Source organism: Mobula hypostoma, chromosome 15 (genome assembly GCF_963921235.1).
Source record: "Mobula hypostoma chromosome 15, sMobHyp1.1, whole genome shotgun sequence".
In the NCBI taxonomy this organism is placed as follows: domain Eukaryota; kingdom Metazoa; phylum Chordata; class Chondrichthyes; order Myliobatiformes; family Myliobatidae; genus Mobula; species Mobula hypostoma.
Genome location: NC_086111.1, coordinates 55406744 through 55423782, shown reverse-complemented (window position 1 = coordinate 55423782; position 17039 = coordinate 55406744). Strand labels below are relative to the sequence as shown.

The window sequence follows — 17039 nt, the reverse complement described above, 5'->3', positions numbered from 1 at the left end:
CCATTCCCGCAAAGGACCAAACTCAGTGTGTAACTCCAGATAATGGTCTTCCAAAGAACCCCGAAAAGGAAAAATAAAGATATTAAAGATGGAAATAGAGCTGTTTCCGAAGATGCAAGCAAAGGAGTTGCCGTTTAGCGCATTTTAACTTCGCTCTGCTTCCTCAGTCAAAGCTAATGTAAAAGCAAAAGAGAGGGCTTACAATAAAGCAAAAATTAGTGGGAAGAGAGAGGGTTGGGAAGCTTTTAAAACCTGCAGAGAGCAAATAAAAGAATCATGAGGAGGGAAAAGATGAAATATGAAAGCAAGCTAGCAAACAATATCAAAGTGGTTAGTAAAAGCTTTTTCAAATATGTAAAAAAATAAGAGAGATTGGAGTGAGTATAAAATAAAAGAGAGATTGGACTGCTGGAAAATGAGGCCGGAGAAGTAATAACAGGAGCCAAGGAGATGGCAGATGAACTAAATGAGTATTTTGCATCAGTCTTCACTGTGGAAGACACTGGCAGTGTGCCACATGTTGAAGGATGTGAGGAAAGATAAGTGCGTGCTGTTACTATTACAGGGGACAAGGTGCTCAAAAAGCTGAAAGACCTAAGGGTACATAAATCACCTGGACCAGATGAACTGAACCCTACGGTTCTTAAAGAGGTAGCGGTAGAGATTGTGGAGGCATTAGCAATGATCTTTCAAAACTCATTGGACTCTGGCCTGGTGCCAGAGGACTGGCAAATTGCAAGTGCCACTCCACTCTTTAAGAAAGGAGGAAGGGAGCAAAAAGGAAATTATAGACCAGTTAGCCTGACCGCAGTGGTTGGGAAGATGTTGGGTCAATTGTCAAGGATGAGGTTGTGGAGTACTTGGTGACACAGGACAAGATTGGACAAAGTCAGCATGGTTTCCTTCAGGGAAAATCTTGCATGACGAACCTGTTGGAATTCTTTGAGGAGATTACAAGTAGGATAGATAAACGGGGTGCAGTGAATGTTGTATATCTGGACTTTCAGAAGGCCTTTGACAAAGGTGCCACACATGAGGCTGCTTACTAAGTTAAGAGCCCATGGTAGTACAGGAAAGTTACTGGCGTGGTTAGAGCATTGGCTGATTGGTAAAAGGCAGTGAGTGGGAATAAAAAGATCCTTGTCTGGTTTCTGCCAGTGACTAATGGTGTTCTGCAGGGGTTGGTGTTGGAACCACTTCTCTTTATGCTGTATATAAATGATTTAGATAATGGAATAGATGGCTTTGTTACCGAGTTTATAGATAATACTAAGATTGATGGAGGGGCAGGTAGTGTTGAAAGAGGTAGGTTGCAGAAGGACTTCAGACAGATTAGCTGAATGAGCAAGATAGTGGCAAATAAAAAACAATGTTGGGAAATGCATGGTCATGCACTTTGGTAGTAGAAATAAATGTGCTGACTATTTTTTAAACGGGGAGAGGATCCAAAAATCTGAGGTGCAAAGGGACTTGGGAGCATGTGTGCGGAACACCCTAAAGGTTAACTTGCAGGTAGAGTCGGTAGTGAGGAAGGCAAATGTAATATTAGCATTCATTTCAAGAGGTCTTGAATACAAGAGCAGAGATGTGATGCTGAGGTTTTATAAGGCAGTGGTGAGGCCTCGCCTTGAGTATCGTGAACAGTTTTGGGCTCCTCATCTAAGAAAAGATGTGCAGGGCCGGCTGGTGGTGCAATGACATCCGCGCTGGACCCGGGAGCGGAGGTTCCCGGGTTCGAAACCAGTTGGATCCGCTCCCTAGTACGTTTTCCATCCGTGCCGGGTTGAGTGTCGAGATCGCAACTTGGCCTTGTAAAATAAAGGCAAAATACAGTGCAAGTGTCTGTGTGAGGAGTGGCACGCCACACAGTCTCTCTCACTCGCTCCGCGCCTTGTAAAAAGCCATGAAAAAGACATCATCACAGACGCACGCACACGCAGACGCACATGCAAAATGCACACGCAGACGCACATGCACAGACTCGCACGCACGCAGGCACACGCCAAAAAAAAGAAAGAAAGAAAAGATGTGCTGGCATTGGAGAGGGTTCAGAGGAAGTTCACAAGGATGATTTGGGGAATGAAAGGGTTATCATTGGAGGAATGTTTGATCGCTTGGGGTCTGTACTCACTGGAAGTTAGAAGGATGAAGGGGGATCTCTTGAAAGGTCAAGATAGAGTAGATGTGGAAAGGATGTTTCCCATGGTGGGGGAGTCGAGGACAAGAAGGCACTGCTTCAGGATAGAGGGGTGCGCATTTAAAACGGAGGCAGAGAAATTTCTTTAGCCAGAGGGTGGTGAATTTGTGGAAGTTATTACCATGTGCAGCTGTGGAGGCCAGGTCATCGGGTGTATTTAAGGCAGAGCTTGATTGGACACGGTATCAAAGGTTACGGGGAGAAGGCCAGGGAGTGGGGTTGAGGAGGGGACAAAAGAATCAGCCATGATTGAATTGCAGAGTAGACTTTTGGGCCGAATGGCCTCATTCTGCTCTCACGTTTTATGGTCTTATTGTCTTATCAGTAATGTGATGGAAGCTGTCCTGAACAGTGCTATTAACTGGCAGTCACTCATCAATAATCGACTCGCCAGTTTAGGTTATGTCATTGTTATTCAGCTCTAGAGCTCACCACAGCCTTGGAGCAAAGAGCTGAAATTTTGAAGTGAGAGTGCCCGCTCTTGACGTTATGTCAGTTATTGACTGCGTATAGCAAGAAGGCATGCTGGTAAAACTAACCTTAATGGGTATTTTAAGGGAAAATTCACCATGGTTGGAGCCATATCTCGCACAAAGGAACATTGCTATAGATGTTGGAGTTCTAAAGAAGAATTGCAAGAATTTCTCCATCTTTAGTTGCTTCATCAATGAGCCTTCTTCCATCTTAAGGTTGGAAGTAGGGAGGTTTGCTGATGATTCCACAATATTCAACTCTATTTGCAAATGACGCAAATTATGCTGCACACAAGATCCCAATAATATTCAGGCATGGGCAGATAAGTGGCAAGTATATTTATTGCACAGAAGTGCCAGACAATGTCCATCTGTAACAGGGCAGTCTAACAATCTATTGGCAACTCCCTCACCATCAAGTGACCAGAAATTCAGCTGGTTCATCCACATAAGTACCTTAGGTGCTTGAAGTACAGAAGCTGGGTATCCAGTGATGAGCAGTATAAAATACGTATGTGTATGTGTGGAGTGTGGTAGGGTTAGTGTGGAGTGGTGGTTTGAGAGGTGAACAGGGGGAAAAGAATTACATGTCGACTGTCAAGTGTGTATGGAAGGTGGGTGTAATCAGAAATTGGAACACTCATTGTTTATAGCATTGGTTTCTAAACTACCCTAGTCTAATATGAAGTATTGTTCTTCTAAGGCAAAAGGCACATAGATTGGTGCTGGAGCAGGAAGGAGGGTTAAGATATTGTGAGCACGATACTCTGAAGGCTGTCCTGGATGAACACAGTGAATCTGTCTTTCTGGAAGCTTGATATCATACAGGACAAAGTAACCCCCTTCCCCAGTCAAACACCCTAAATTTCAATTCCCTGATGGCACACAGTGGCTGGAATGTGTACCATCTACAAAAGAAAGTAACTGTGGATGGGAAATAAGTGATGGCTTTGGTCAGTTAACAAAAATGAATATATTTTTAATAATTGTCTAAAGAAGTCACAATAACCTTTACCTTTTGAGTGATAAGCTTGCTGTTTGCCTCAGCATACATCAGCTCATCGTCCAGTCTAGAGTACATAAATATTATACCGATAACCATTTGCTTTACTTCCAGGGTTGAGAAACAAATCACATTGCTCAGTGACCTTTAAAGCAAATAGGCAAGACCCGAAAGCTTCAGAGTAGGCTCATTTTTCATTCCAATTGATATTGCCTGCATCTAAGTTGCCATCATAGCAGCAAAAATCATTTGTCAAATGACAGAGTATTAATTTCTTAAAATCTCTTGCTGGTGTCTATTAAAGACATCTTCTACAAGTTGAGGAGATAACCATCACAAAACATTTTTTCTTGTTTGTTATCCATAACCCAAGCAGTCTTTAATCTGCCGTGTAATTTGAAAGGTGAGCTGCTGACAGACCCAAGGGATATCCATAAGTGATGTGGCTTCTGACATCACATTGCATCTACACCATAACTGAGTGACACAAGCATAACCCAGGATTGCTTTCTTGCCTTCACCGGTCCCTCAGGATGGAGGACCTTGTCCTTCCACTCCAATTTCATGGGTTCTGAACTGACTTATGAGACCAGTGTGAGAAATGCAGACACTTACACAGAAAGAGCAGACAGTGCCTGACAGGATTGTTAACTGGGTAACCTGTGAGGTGGTGTGCTCCTTCAACTGGATGCACGGGGCCTCCATATGCTTCTGATGCATGGGCTCTGGAGGCTGTGGGTTGAAGATAGCTTGTCCTGGGGTTGGAGGGCTGTATATGTGCATGGATGGGTGGTAGGGAGGGTGTCACTTATTACTTTCTGTTTTGTTGTATTTTGTGTTTTCTGTCGAACGTGCTGGGCTTGCTATGTTGGAGCTGGAATGTGCAGCAACACTTGGGATTTCCCCCTGCACATCTGGCGGTCTGTTGGTTGTTAATGCAACTTGCACATTTCACTGTATGTTTTGACATACAGTGTATGTGATAAATAAATCTGAATCTTATGGTTCTCAGTGCCATTATACATTCATGTCAGATTTGAGGAGTTCTGGGCCAAGGATTCTCAATTGCTGGTCTGTGGATGATGCATTTTTTTTTAGTAAAAACTTTGAAAAATTTTTGAGTCTTTTCCTCAATCCATTTGGTAATATCTGTTTTGTGACAAAACAAAGGGGATAAGGTTCTGTCTCGTTAGTCTTGTGTTGGCCATGCAAATGATATGGATTGCCAAACAGATCCTGCCATCTCATCTGGACTGCAATCCATTGTTCAAAGTAGACATGCATTTTTCTCTGGTGAATCTCTGAGGGTCACTATGACAGCTGTGTCAATTGGTCTCTGAAGGTTCCACACTCCCCAGCTAAAACTTCAGTTTTAATATCATCTGAGAAAGAGAACATTTAGAATAGAAACTTAGAGCAACACACATAAAATGGGAACTGTTTGGGAACTGGAATGATCGGACTGAAGATGGGGTAATTGGTATACAAGTTGATGCAGTGTGTAGTGAAACTGTGAGGAAGGACAGGCAGATGATGGGGCAAAGTTGCAGTCAGTGGAATGATTTGAAGTATGATATTGGGGGGAAAAATGGAAAAGGGTGCTGAAATCGGGGCTGAACTTGTTATATTTAAATACACAGTATACGGAATAAGGTAGATGATGCTGTAGCGCAATTAGAGATTGGCAGTTATATCAATGAGTCGTGGCTGAAAGAAGATTGTAGTTAGTAGCTTAACATCCAAGGATACACATTGTATTGAGAGGAAAGGCAGAAAGGGTAGTGTGACTCTGTTGGTAAAGAATGAAATCAAATCCTTGGAGGCGAAATAGGATTGGAAGAGTAAGAATCCTTGTGGGTAGAGGTAAGAAACTGCAAGAGTAAAAAGTAGCCAGGATGTGGGGTACGAATTATGATGGGAAATAAAAATTGCATTCAGCTAGAGCTTTGTTACAATTGTCATGGGGGATTTCAATATGCAGTTTGATTGGGGAAAATCAGGTTGCTGCTGGATCCCAAGAGTGAATTTGTAGAATGCCTACAAGATTTTTTTTTTTGGAGCAGCATGTGGTTGAACCAATTAGGGAAAAGGCAATTCTGGATTGGTTGTTATGTAATGAACCAGATTTGATTAGGGTGCTAATTATAAAGGAACCTTAAGGAAGCAGTGATGATAATATGATAGAATTCACCCGCCGTTTGAGAGGGAAAAGATAAAGTCAGATGTAATGTGGTAAACTAGATCAGCAAATTTGCGAATGACAGCAAGATTTTGGGTGTAGTGAATAGCAAGGAAGACTATCAAGGCTTGCGATGGGATCTGGACCAGCTGCAAAAATGGGCTGAAAAATGGCAGATGGAATTTAATGCAGACAAGTATGAGGTGTTACAATTTGGGAGGACCAATCAGGGTTGGTCTTACACAGTGAACCATAGGGCACTGAGAAGTGCGGTGGAATAGAGGGATATGGGAATACAAATCTATAACTCCTTGAAAGATGCAACACAGGTAGGTAGGGTCATATAGAAAGCTTTCAGCACTTTGGCCATAAATCGAAGTATTGAGTACAGGAGTTGGGATACCATGTTGAAATTTTGTAAGATATTGGTGAGGCTTAATTTGGAGTATTGTGTGCAGATTTGGTCACCTACGTACAGGAACCATGTAACTAAGATTGTAAAAGTACAGAGAACATTTACAAGGATGTTGCTGGGACTAGAGGACCTGAGTTATAGGGAAAGGTTGAATAGGATAGGACCTTATTCCCTAGAAAGTGGAAGATTGAGAGAAGATTTGATAGACGTATACAAAACTAAGAGGGATATAGATAGGGTAAATGCAAGTAGGGTTTTTTCCATCGAGGTTGTGTGAGACTACAACTTGAGATTATGGATTGAAGATGAAAGGTTGAAATGTTTAAGGGGAACATGAGGGGGAATTTCTTCACCCAGAAGCTGGTGAGAGTGTGTAATGAGCTGCCAGCGCGAGTGACAACATCGCAAGTGACAAACGACAACATCGTACCTGCCTCAACCACTTCTGCTGGAAGCTCGTTCCACACAGCTACCACTCTCTGAGTAAAGAAGTTCCCCCTCATGTTACCCCTAAACTCTTGTCCTCTAACTCTCAACCCATGTCCTCTTGATTGAATCTTCCCCGCTCTCACTGGAGAAAGTCTAACCGGTCAACTCTATCAATCCCCCTCATAATTTTAAATATCTCTATCAAGTCCCCCCTCAACCTTCTACGCTCCAAAGAATAAAGACCTAACTTGTTCAACCTGTTTCTGTAACTTAGGAGATGAAACCCAGGCAACATTTTAGTAAACCTCCTCTGTACTCTCTCAATTTTGTTGACATCTTTCCTATAATTCGGCGACCAGAACTGTACACAATACTCCCAAGTTTGGCCTTACCAATGCCTTATTCAAATTCAACATTACATCCCAACTCCTATACTCAATGCTCTGATTTATAAAGGCCAGCAAACCAAAAGCTTTCTTCACCACCTTATCCACATGAGATTCCACCTTCAGGGAACTATGCACCATTATTCCTAGATCCCTCTGTGCTACGGCATTCTTTAATGCCCTACCATTTACCATGTATGTCCTATTTTGATTAGTTCTACCAAAATGTAGCCCCTTACATTTTTCAGCATTAAACTCCATCTGCCATCTTTCAGCCCACTCTTCTAACTGTCCCAAATCTCTCTGCAAGTTTTGAAAACCTACCTCATCATCCACAACACCACCTATCTTAGTATCATCTGCACAGTTACTAATCCAATTCACCACCCCATCATCCAGATCATTAATATATATATGACAAACAACATTGGACCCAGTATAGATCCCTGAGGCACACCGCTACACACTGTCCTCCAATCTGACACACAGTTATCCACCACCACTAATAGTTTGGCACAGTCTAGATGGGCTGTAGGGCTTGTTTCTGTGCTGTATTCTATGACTCTATGCATCAGTATTACAGTGAAGTAAGAGGAAATAGAGGTTTGAGAGCGGAGCTGACCAAGGTTGATCGGAAGGGTCACTAGCAAGGATGACCAGCAGAACAGCAATGGCTGGACTTTCTGGGAGCAAATCGAAAAGTGCACGATAGATACATGCCAAAGATTAAGAAATATTCTAATGGGAGGATGAGGCAACCGTGGTTGACAGGGGAAGTCAAAGACAGCATAAAAGCAAAAGAGAGAGCATAAAATTTGTGAGAAGTTAGAGGACTGGGAAGCTTTTAAAAACTTAACAGAAGGCAACTAAAAAGCAATAAGAAGAGAAAAGATGAAATATGAAGGTAAGCTCACCAATAATATAAAAGAGGATACCAAAAGTTTTTTCAGATATATAAAGGGTAAAAGAGAGATGAGAGTGGATATTAGACTGCTGGAAAATTATGCTGGAGAGGTAGTAATTTGGGACACAGAAATAGCAGAGAAACTGAAGTATTTTGCATCAGTCAGGCGGCAGAAGTGAATGTAATTGCCATTACTCAGGAGAAGGTGCTTGGGGAGCTGAAAGCTTTGAAGGCAAGAGAAGTCACCTGGACCACATGGACTAAAGCCCAGGATTCTGAAAGAGGTAGCTGACCATATTGTGGAGGCATTAATAGTGATCTTTCAAGAATCTATAGATTCTGGAATGGTTCTAGACAACTTGAAAATTGCAAATGTCACTCTACTCTTCAGCAAGGGAGGGATACAAAAGAAAGAAAATTATAGGCCAGTTAGCCTGATTTCAGTGGTTGGGAAGATGTTAGATTCCATTATTAAGACCATAATACATAGGAGCAGAATTAGGCCATTAGGCCCATCGAGTCTGCTCCACCGTTTAGTCATGACTGATCCTTTTTTTCCCTCCTTCCCAACCACTTTTCCTGGCCTTCTCCCCATAACCTTTGATGCCATGTCCAATCAAGAACCTATCAATCTCTGCTTTCAGTTCACCCAATGACCTGGCCTCCACAGCTGCATGTGGTAACAAATTCCACAAATTCACCACCCTCTGCCGAAAGGAATTTGTCCGCATTTCTGTTTAAAATGGATGCCCCTCTGTCCTAAGGCTGTGCCCCCTTGGCCCCGAATCCCCCACCATGGGAAACATCCTTTCCACATCTACTCTATCTTGGCCTTTCAACATTCAAAAGGCTACAGTGAGATCCCCACCATCCTTCTAAATTCCACCGAGCACAGGCCCAGAACCATCAAACATTCCTTGTATGATAACCCTTTCATTCCTGGAATCATCCTTGTGAACTGTCTCTGAACCCTCTCCAATGTCAGCACATCATTTCTTACATGAGGAGCCCAAAACTGTTCACAATATTCAAGGTGAGGTCTCACCAGTGCCTTATAAAGCCTCCGCATCACTTCCCTGCTCTTGTATTCAAGATCTCTTGAAATGAATGCTAACATTGCATTTGCTTTCCTCACCACCAACTCTACCTGCAAGTTAACCTGTAGGGTGTTCTGTACATGGACTCCAAGTCCCTTTGCATCTCAGATTTTTTGGATTTTCTCCCCATTTAGAAAATACTCCACACATTTATTTTTTACTATCAAATTACATGACCATGCATTTTTCAACATCGTATTTCGTTTGCCACTTTCTTGCCCATTCTGTGAATCTAAGTCTTTCTGCAGCCTACCTGTTTCCTCAACTCTACTTGCCCATCCACCAATCTTCATATCATTTACAAACTTGGCAACAAAGCCATCTATTCCATCATTTAAATCATTCATATTCAGCACAAAAAGAAGCGGTCCCAACACTGAACCCTGCCAACCAGAAAAGGATCCTTTTATTCCCATTCGCTGCCTCCTACCAATCAGCCAATGCTCTGACCATGTTAGTAACTTTCCTGTAATACCATGGGCACTTAACTTGGTAAGCAGCCTCTTGTGTGGCACCTTGTCAAAAGGCCTTCTGAAAGTCCAAATATACAACATCCATTGTATCCCCTTTATCTATCCTACTTGTAATCTTCTCAAAGAATCCCAATGGGTTTGTTAGGCAAAATATACCCTGAAGGAAACCATGCTGACTTTGCCCGATCTTATCCTGTGTCACTAAGTACTCCATAACCTCAGCCTTAACAATTGACTCTAACACCTTCCCAACCACTGAGGTCAGGCTAACTGGTCTATAATTTCCTTCCTGCTGTCTTCCTCCTTTCTTAAAGAGTGGAGTGACATTTGCAATTTTCCAGTCCTCTGGCACCATGCCAGAGTCCAATGAGTTTTAAAAGATCATTGCTAATGCCTCCACTATCTCTAATAATAGATCTTTCAGAACCCTAGGGTGTAGTTCATCTGGTCCAGGTGACTTATGTACCCTTAGGTCTTTCAGCTTTTTGAGCACCTTCTCCCTTGTAATAGAAACTGCACTCACTTCTCCTCCCTCACACCCTTCAACATCTGGCACACTGCTAGTGTCTTTCACAGTGAAGATTGATACAAAATACACATTTATTCATCTGCCGTCACTTTGTCCCCTGTAATTATTTTTCCAGCCTAATTTTCTAGTGGTCCTATATCCACTCTCATCTCTCTTTTATTTTTTTACATATTTGAAAAAGTTTTTACTATCCACTTTGATATTGTTTGCTAGTTTGCTTTCATATTTCATCTTTTCCCTTCCAATGATTTCTTAGTTGCTCTCTGTAGGTTTTTAAAAACTTCCCAATCCTCTATCCTCCAGCTAATTTTTGCTTTGTTGTATGCCCTCTTTTGGTGTTACATTAGCTCTGACTTCCCTTGTCTGGTACAGTTGTACTATTTTGCCATTTGAGTATTACTTTGTTTTTGGAATACATCTGTCCTGCACCTTCCTTATTTCCCCCAGAAGCTCACACCATTGCTGCACTGCTCTCATCCCTGTCAACAGCTCCTTCCAGTTTACTTTGGCCAACTCCTGGCTCATACCACTCTAATTTCCTTTACTCCACTGAAGTACTGCTACATTCAACTTTACTTTCTCCTTATCAAATTTCAAATTGAACTCAATCATCTTGTCATCACTGGCTTCAAAGGGCTCTTTTACCTTCAGTTCCCTAATCATCCCTGGTTCATTACATAACACCCAGTCCAGTATAGCTGATCCCCAGTAGGATCAGTGACAAACTGCTCCAAAAAGCCACCTTGTAGGCATTCAACAAACTCACTTTCTTTAGATTCATTACCAACCTGATTTTCCCAATCAACCTGCATGTTTGAATCTCCCATGACTATCAAAACATTGCCCTTTTGACATGCCTTTCTAGTTCCTGTGGTCCACATCTCAGCTACTGTTGGGAGACTTGTATATAACTGCCATCAGGGTCCTTTTACCCTTGCAGTTTCTTAACTCAACCCACAAGGATTCAACATCTTCCGATCCTATGTCACATCTTTCTACTAATTTGATGCCATTCTTTGCCAGCAGAGTCACGCCACCTCCTCTGTCTACGTTCTTATCCCTCCGATACAATCTGTAACCTTGGACATTCAGCTCCCAATTACAACCATCCTTTAGCCATGATTCAGTGATGGTCACAACATCATACCTGGAAGTCTGTAATAGTGAAACAAGATCATCCACCTTATTTCTCATACCCTGTGCATTGAAATATAACACTTTGAGTGCTATATTTTCTATCCTTTTTGATTTTGCATCCTTAATGCAATGATATTCACCTGCTGGCTGCAATTTTGTCCTATCATCTGCTTGCCCTTCCTGACAGTCTGACTGCATGCTACCTTTGCTTTCTTACCATTGTCCTATCCTGACTCCTTTCATTCTGGTTCCCACCCTATGCCAAATTACTTTAAACCTTCTCCAACAACTCTAATAAACACGCCCATGAGAATATTGGTCCCCCTCGGTTCAGGTGCAACCCATCCCGTTTGTACAGGTCATACCTCCCCAGAAGAGATCCTAATGATCCCAGAATCTGAAGCCTTGCCTCCTGCACCAGCTTCTCAGCCACACATTTATTTGCCAAATCATCCAGTTTCTATCCTCCCTCACTAATACGAGGCACAGGTCAGTCAGTCAGTCAGTCAGTCAGTCAGTGGTGCCGTCCCAAATCTGGGGTTGGTGGCTATGCACCTCCATCTTCTTCGATCTTGCGACAGCACCAAGTACAGCCTCTCCTCCAGTTTTTTCTCGCTGGTCTCCTTGGCACCACCTGCTGCCACCCCTGCCGAACTTGAGCCAGAGGCCGTGTGGGCCTCCAGCTGCGGCCGCTTCTTCTAGCTTGGCCCTTCCTTAGGCGGAGGCCTTGGGCAGGTCCAGGCACACGATGCAGCGCCCAAGTTCATCATGTCTCTTCTAACTAGGTGCATAGCATACGATTCTTAGATACATGGTGAGGCTTTAATCTCTTCCACGAAAGACGGCCGTTGGTTCACAAGGAGCTCATCCACCCTTTGTCAGGTCTTGTTTTTTTTAGTCCTGCTGGGTGTCCTCGCACCCTCCTCACCGGACTAAGTCCGGTCGGGGAGCTGGCCCGAGTCGCCGACCACTAGACCACGGCACAGATAGCAATCCAGAAAGTACTAACTTGGAGATCTGAGATGTCCCTGACCCTGGCATCTGGGAGGCAACATACTATCCAGCTGTCCCATTCATGTCCACAGAACTTCCTGTCTGTTGTTCCTTTGACTATTGAGTCCCCTATCACTACCTCTTCCCTCTTCTCCCTCTTTACCTTCTGCACCACAGAACCGTGCTCAGTGCCAGTAAGCTGGTCTCCATGGCATTCCCCTGGGAGGGCATCCCCCATAACTGTATACTTATTTTTGAGGGGAATGGCCACAGGGCTGCTCTGCGCTAACTGCCTATTCATATTTCCATTTCACCTGACAGTCATCCAGCTACTCGCCTCTTGCAACTTCGGGGTAACTACTTCCCTGTAACTCTGATTATTTCCTCTCTCTTTCATGTAAGCCAAAGGTCATCCAGCTGCTGCTCCAGATCCCTAATGCAGTGTTAAAGAGCTGCAGCTGGATGTACTTCACACAGATGTAGTTCCCTGGGAGACTCTGGGTTTCCCAGGACTCCAACATCTGGCATGAAGAACACACAACAGCTATTTACTACATTAGGTACGGTTAGTGAAAATGAAAAGGGAACCTTAACAGAAGCTTACTCATAGTTGATGCTTTTCAAGCGGAATCCTTCTTCCAGCCAAAACCTGACACTCCTACTCTCACCACCAGCCTACTTCCAACAACGGCCGCCCCACTTGTCCCTCCTGTACTTTTATTTAATTTGCTGTGCTCTGCTCCCGCCACTGATTGGGCCTCCGGAATGTATGAAGGCCTGCGAAGCTCTCCTTTTAAACAAGTATTGCTGACCTATGAGAAACCTCATCGGTTTGCTCTGCTCCTGCCGCTGATGGGGCCTTCTGAACAATGAGGTTTCAGGGTACCTTGAAGCAAATGATATAATCAGCTAAGGTAAGCATTTTTTCCATAAGGGGACATGTTGCCTTACAGATCTGCTGGAATTCTTTGATGAAACAACTGTCACGGTCCCAACCGTTAATTCCCCATTTTCTTCTAATTCCCTTTGATTGTGCCATGGTTCCGACCATTAATTCCCCATTTTCTCCTAATTTCCTTTGATGGTGGCACACCTGGTTTTCATCAAGACCTGCAGTTTAAGAACCCCGGCTTTGCACCCACTAGTTGCCAGATCGTTGGTTTTGCCAGTGTGGTAATTAACGTTTCCCGGCCGCTTAGGAGTGTGTGTACTAAGTTTTGCTTCAGTACCGAGATTTACCTGTGAAACTCAGTCTCTCCGTGCTAAGAAAAGTTTTGTCTGCTGTTTTCCCTTCGACACTCCGTGTCAAGATAAGTTCTGCCTGCCTCCTGCTTTCCTGCACTTCCTCCTGTTTGCCGTTCAACACTTATGCCCGTGTCTGCATCCTAACGCAATCTCCGTGCCTGGGTTCGCCTCGTCCGTTGCAACAATAACAGCAGGATAGACAGAGGAGACTCAGTGGATGTTGTTTACTTGGATTTTCAGAAGGCCTTTGACAAGGTGCTGCACATGGGGTTGCTAACCAAGATAAGAGACCATGGTATTACATTGATGGAAGATTACCTGACTGATATGAGGCAAAGAGTGGGAATAAAGGGGACCTCTTCTGGTTGGCCGCCAGTGACTAGTACTGTGTTATAGGGGATGGTGTTGGGATTGTTTCTTTTCATGTCATATATCAGTGTTTTGGATGATGGAATTGAGGGCCATTTTTGTGTGCGATATGAAGATAGGTGGACAGGCAGGTAGTGTTGAAGCAGCAGGGAGTCTGCATAAGAACTTGGATAGATTAGGAGAATGGATAAAGAAATGGCAGATGGAATATGTATAGTTATGCAGTTGGGTAGAAGGAAGAAAGGCATGGCCTATTTTCTAAACAGGGAGAAATTTCAGGAATCAAAGGTGCAAAAGGGCTTGGAAGTCCTCCTACAGGATTCTGTAAAGGTTAATGCGAAAGTTGGGTCATAAGGATTTCAAATGCAGTGTTAGCATTCATTTCGAGAGGACGAGAATATAAAAGCAAGGATGTAATGATGAAGCATTATATGCAATTGGTCAGACCCCATTTGGGGTATGTGAGCAGTTTTGGCTCCTTTATCTTAGATAAGGCTTGCCTTAGATGCTGTCTTTGGAGAGGATCCGAGGAGGTTCACGAGAATTATTTCAAGAATGAAAGGGTTAACATATGAGGAGCATTTGATGGCTCTGGGCCTGTACTCATTGGAGTTTAGAAAAATAATAGGATCTCATTGAAACCTGTTGAATATTCAAAGGCCTAGATAGAGTGGGCATAGAGAGAATGTTTCCTACAGTGGGGGAATCTACAACCAGAGAGCACAGCCTCAGAACAGAAGGACAGCCCTTTAAAGTAGAGATTTACTCAAGGTGTTGTATCTCAATGCACAGAGTCTAAGAAATATGGTGGATGATCTTGTTGCACTAATACACATTGCCAGGCATGATGTTGTGGCCATCACTGAATCGTGGCTGAAGGATGGTTGTAATTGAGAGCTGAATGTCCAAGGTTGCACGTTGTATTGGAGGGATAGGAAGGTAGGCAGAGGGGGAGGTGTGGGTCAACTGGTAAAAGAATGGCATCAAATCAGTAGAAAGATGTGACATAGGATCGGAAGACGTTGAATCCTTGTGGGTTGAGTTAAGAAACTGCAAGGGTAAAAGGACCCTGATGGCAGTTATATACAGGCTCCCAATAGTGGCTGGGAGGTGAACCACAGATTACAACAGGAAATAGAAAGGGTGTGTCAAAAGGGCAATGTTATGATAATCATGGGAAATTTTAACATGCAGGTTGATTGGGAAAATCTGGTTGGTAATAGATCTCAAGAAAGTGTGTTTGCTGAATGCCTATATAGGTATCTGTTAGTCTCATGAAACCATGGATTTGCGCCTTGGAAAGTTTCCAGGGCGCAGGCCTGGGCACGGTTGTATGGAAGACCAGCAGTTGCCCGTGCTGCAAGTCTCCCCTCTCCACGCCACCGATGTTGTCCAAGGGAAGGGCATTAGGACCCATACAGCTTGGCACTGGTGTCATCGCAGAGCAATGTGTGGTTAAGTGCCTTGCTTAAGGACACACACGCTGCCTCAGCCAAGGCTCGAACTAGTGACCTCCAAATCACTAGACCAATGCCTTAACCACCTGGCCATGCGCCAACACGTGCTGAATGCCTAAGAGATGGCTTTTTAGAGCAGTTTATCGTTGAACCTACTAGGGGATCAGCTATACTTGATTGGGTGTTATGTAATGAACCGAAGGTGATTAGGGAGCTTAAGGTAAAAGACCCTTTGGAACCAGTGATCACAATATAATTGAGTTCAACTTGAAATTTCACAGGGAGAAAGTCTGACATAGCAGTATTTCAGTGGAGTAAGGGAAATTACAGTGGTATGAGAGAGGAGTTGTCAAAGTAAATTGGAAGGGGTTGCTGGCAGGGATGTCAGCAGAGAAGCAATGGTGTGCGTTCCTGGAAAAAATGAGGAAGGTGCAGGACACGTGTATTCCGAAAGTGAAGAAATACTCAAATGGCAAAATAGTACAAAGGTGGCTGACAAGGGAAGTCAAAGCTAATGTAAAGACAAAAGAGAGGGTATACAACAAAGCAAAAATTAGTGGGAAGATAGAGGATTGGGAAGTTTTTAAAAACCTACAGAGAGCAACTAAAAGAATCTTTAGAAGGGAAAAGATGAAATATGAAAGCAAGCTAGCAAATAATATCAAAGTGGATAGCAAAAGCTTTTTCAAGTATGTAAAAATAAAAGAAAGATGAGAGTGGATATTGGACCGCTAGAAAATGAGATAGGAGAAATAATAAGGGGGACAAGGTGAACTAATTGAGTAGTTTGCATCAGTCTTCACTGTGGAAGACACTAGCAGTGTGCCAGATGTTGTAGTGTGTGAAGGAAGAGAAGTGAGTACAGTTACTATTACAAGGGAGAAGGTGCTCAAAAAGTTGATGAAAGACCCAAAAGTACAAAAGACACCAGGACCAGATGAACTGCACCCTAGGGTTCTGAAAGAGGTAGCGTTAGAGATTGTGGCGGCATTAGAAATGATCTTTCAAAAATCATTGGACTCTGACATGGAGCCGGACGACTAGAAAATTGCAAATGTCACTCCACTCTTTAAGAAAGGAGGAAGGGAGCAGAAAGGAAATTATAGACCAGTTAGCTGACCTCAGTGGTTGGGAAGGTGTTAGAGTCAATTGTTAAGGACAAGGTGATGCGTACTTGGTGACACAGGACAGATAGTACAAAGTCAGCAAGGTTTCCTTCAGGGAAAATCCTGCCTGACGAACCTGTTAGAATTCTTTGAGGTGATTACTAGTAGGATAGATAAAGGGATGCAATGGATGTTGTATATTTGGACTTTCAGAAGGCCTTTGACAAGGTGCGACACATAAAGCTGCTTAGCATGTTAAGGGCCCAGGGTATAACGGGAAAGTTACTAACATGGTTAGAGCATTGGCTGATTAGTAGGAGGCAGTGAATAGGAATAAAAAGATCCTTGTCTGGTTGGCTGCCAGTGACTTGTGGTGTACCGCAGGGGTTGGTGTTGGGACCAGTTCTTTTTATGCTGTATATAAATGATTTAGATGTGAAATAGGTGGCTTTGTTGCCAAGTTTACAGATGATACGAATATTGGTGGAGGGGCAGGTAGTGTTGAGGAAGCAGGTAGGATGCAGAAGTACTTAGACAGATGAGGAGAATGGGCAAGAAAGGGGCCAATGAAATACAATGTTGGGAAATGCATGGCCATGCATTTTGGGAGTAGAAATAAATGTGCAGACAATTTTCTAAACAGGGAG

The 17039-nt window shown here is 43.3% G+C and overlaps 1 protein-coding gene across 1 annotated transcript in view; it reads left to right on the top strand.

The window, feature by feature from the left end:
- Positions 1 to 17039, top strand: part of LOC134356872 (voltage-dependent L-type calcium channel subunit alpha-1D-like) — a 395212-nt gene that overhangs the window by 31918 nt on the left and 346255 nt on the right. The window lies entirely within an intron of this gene.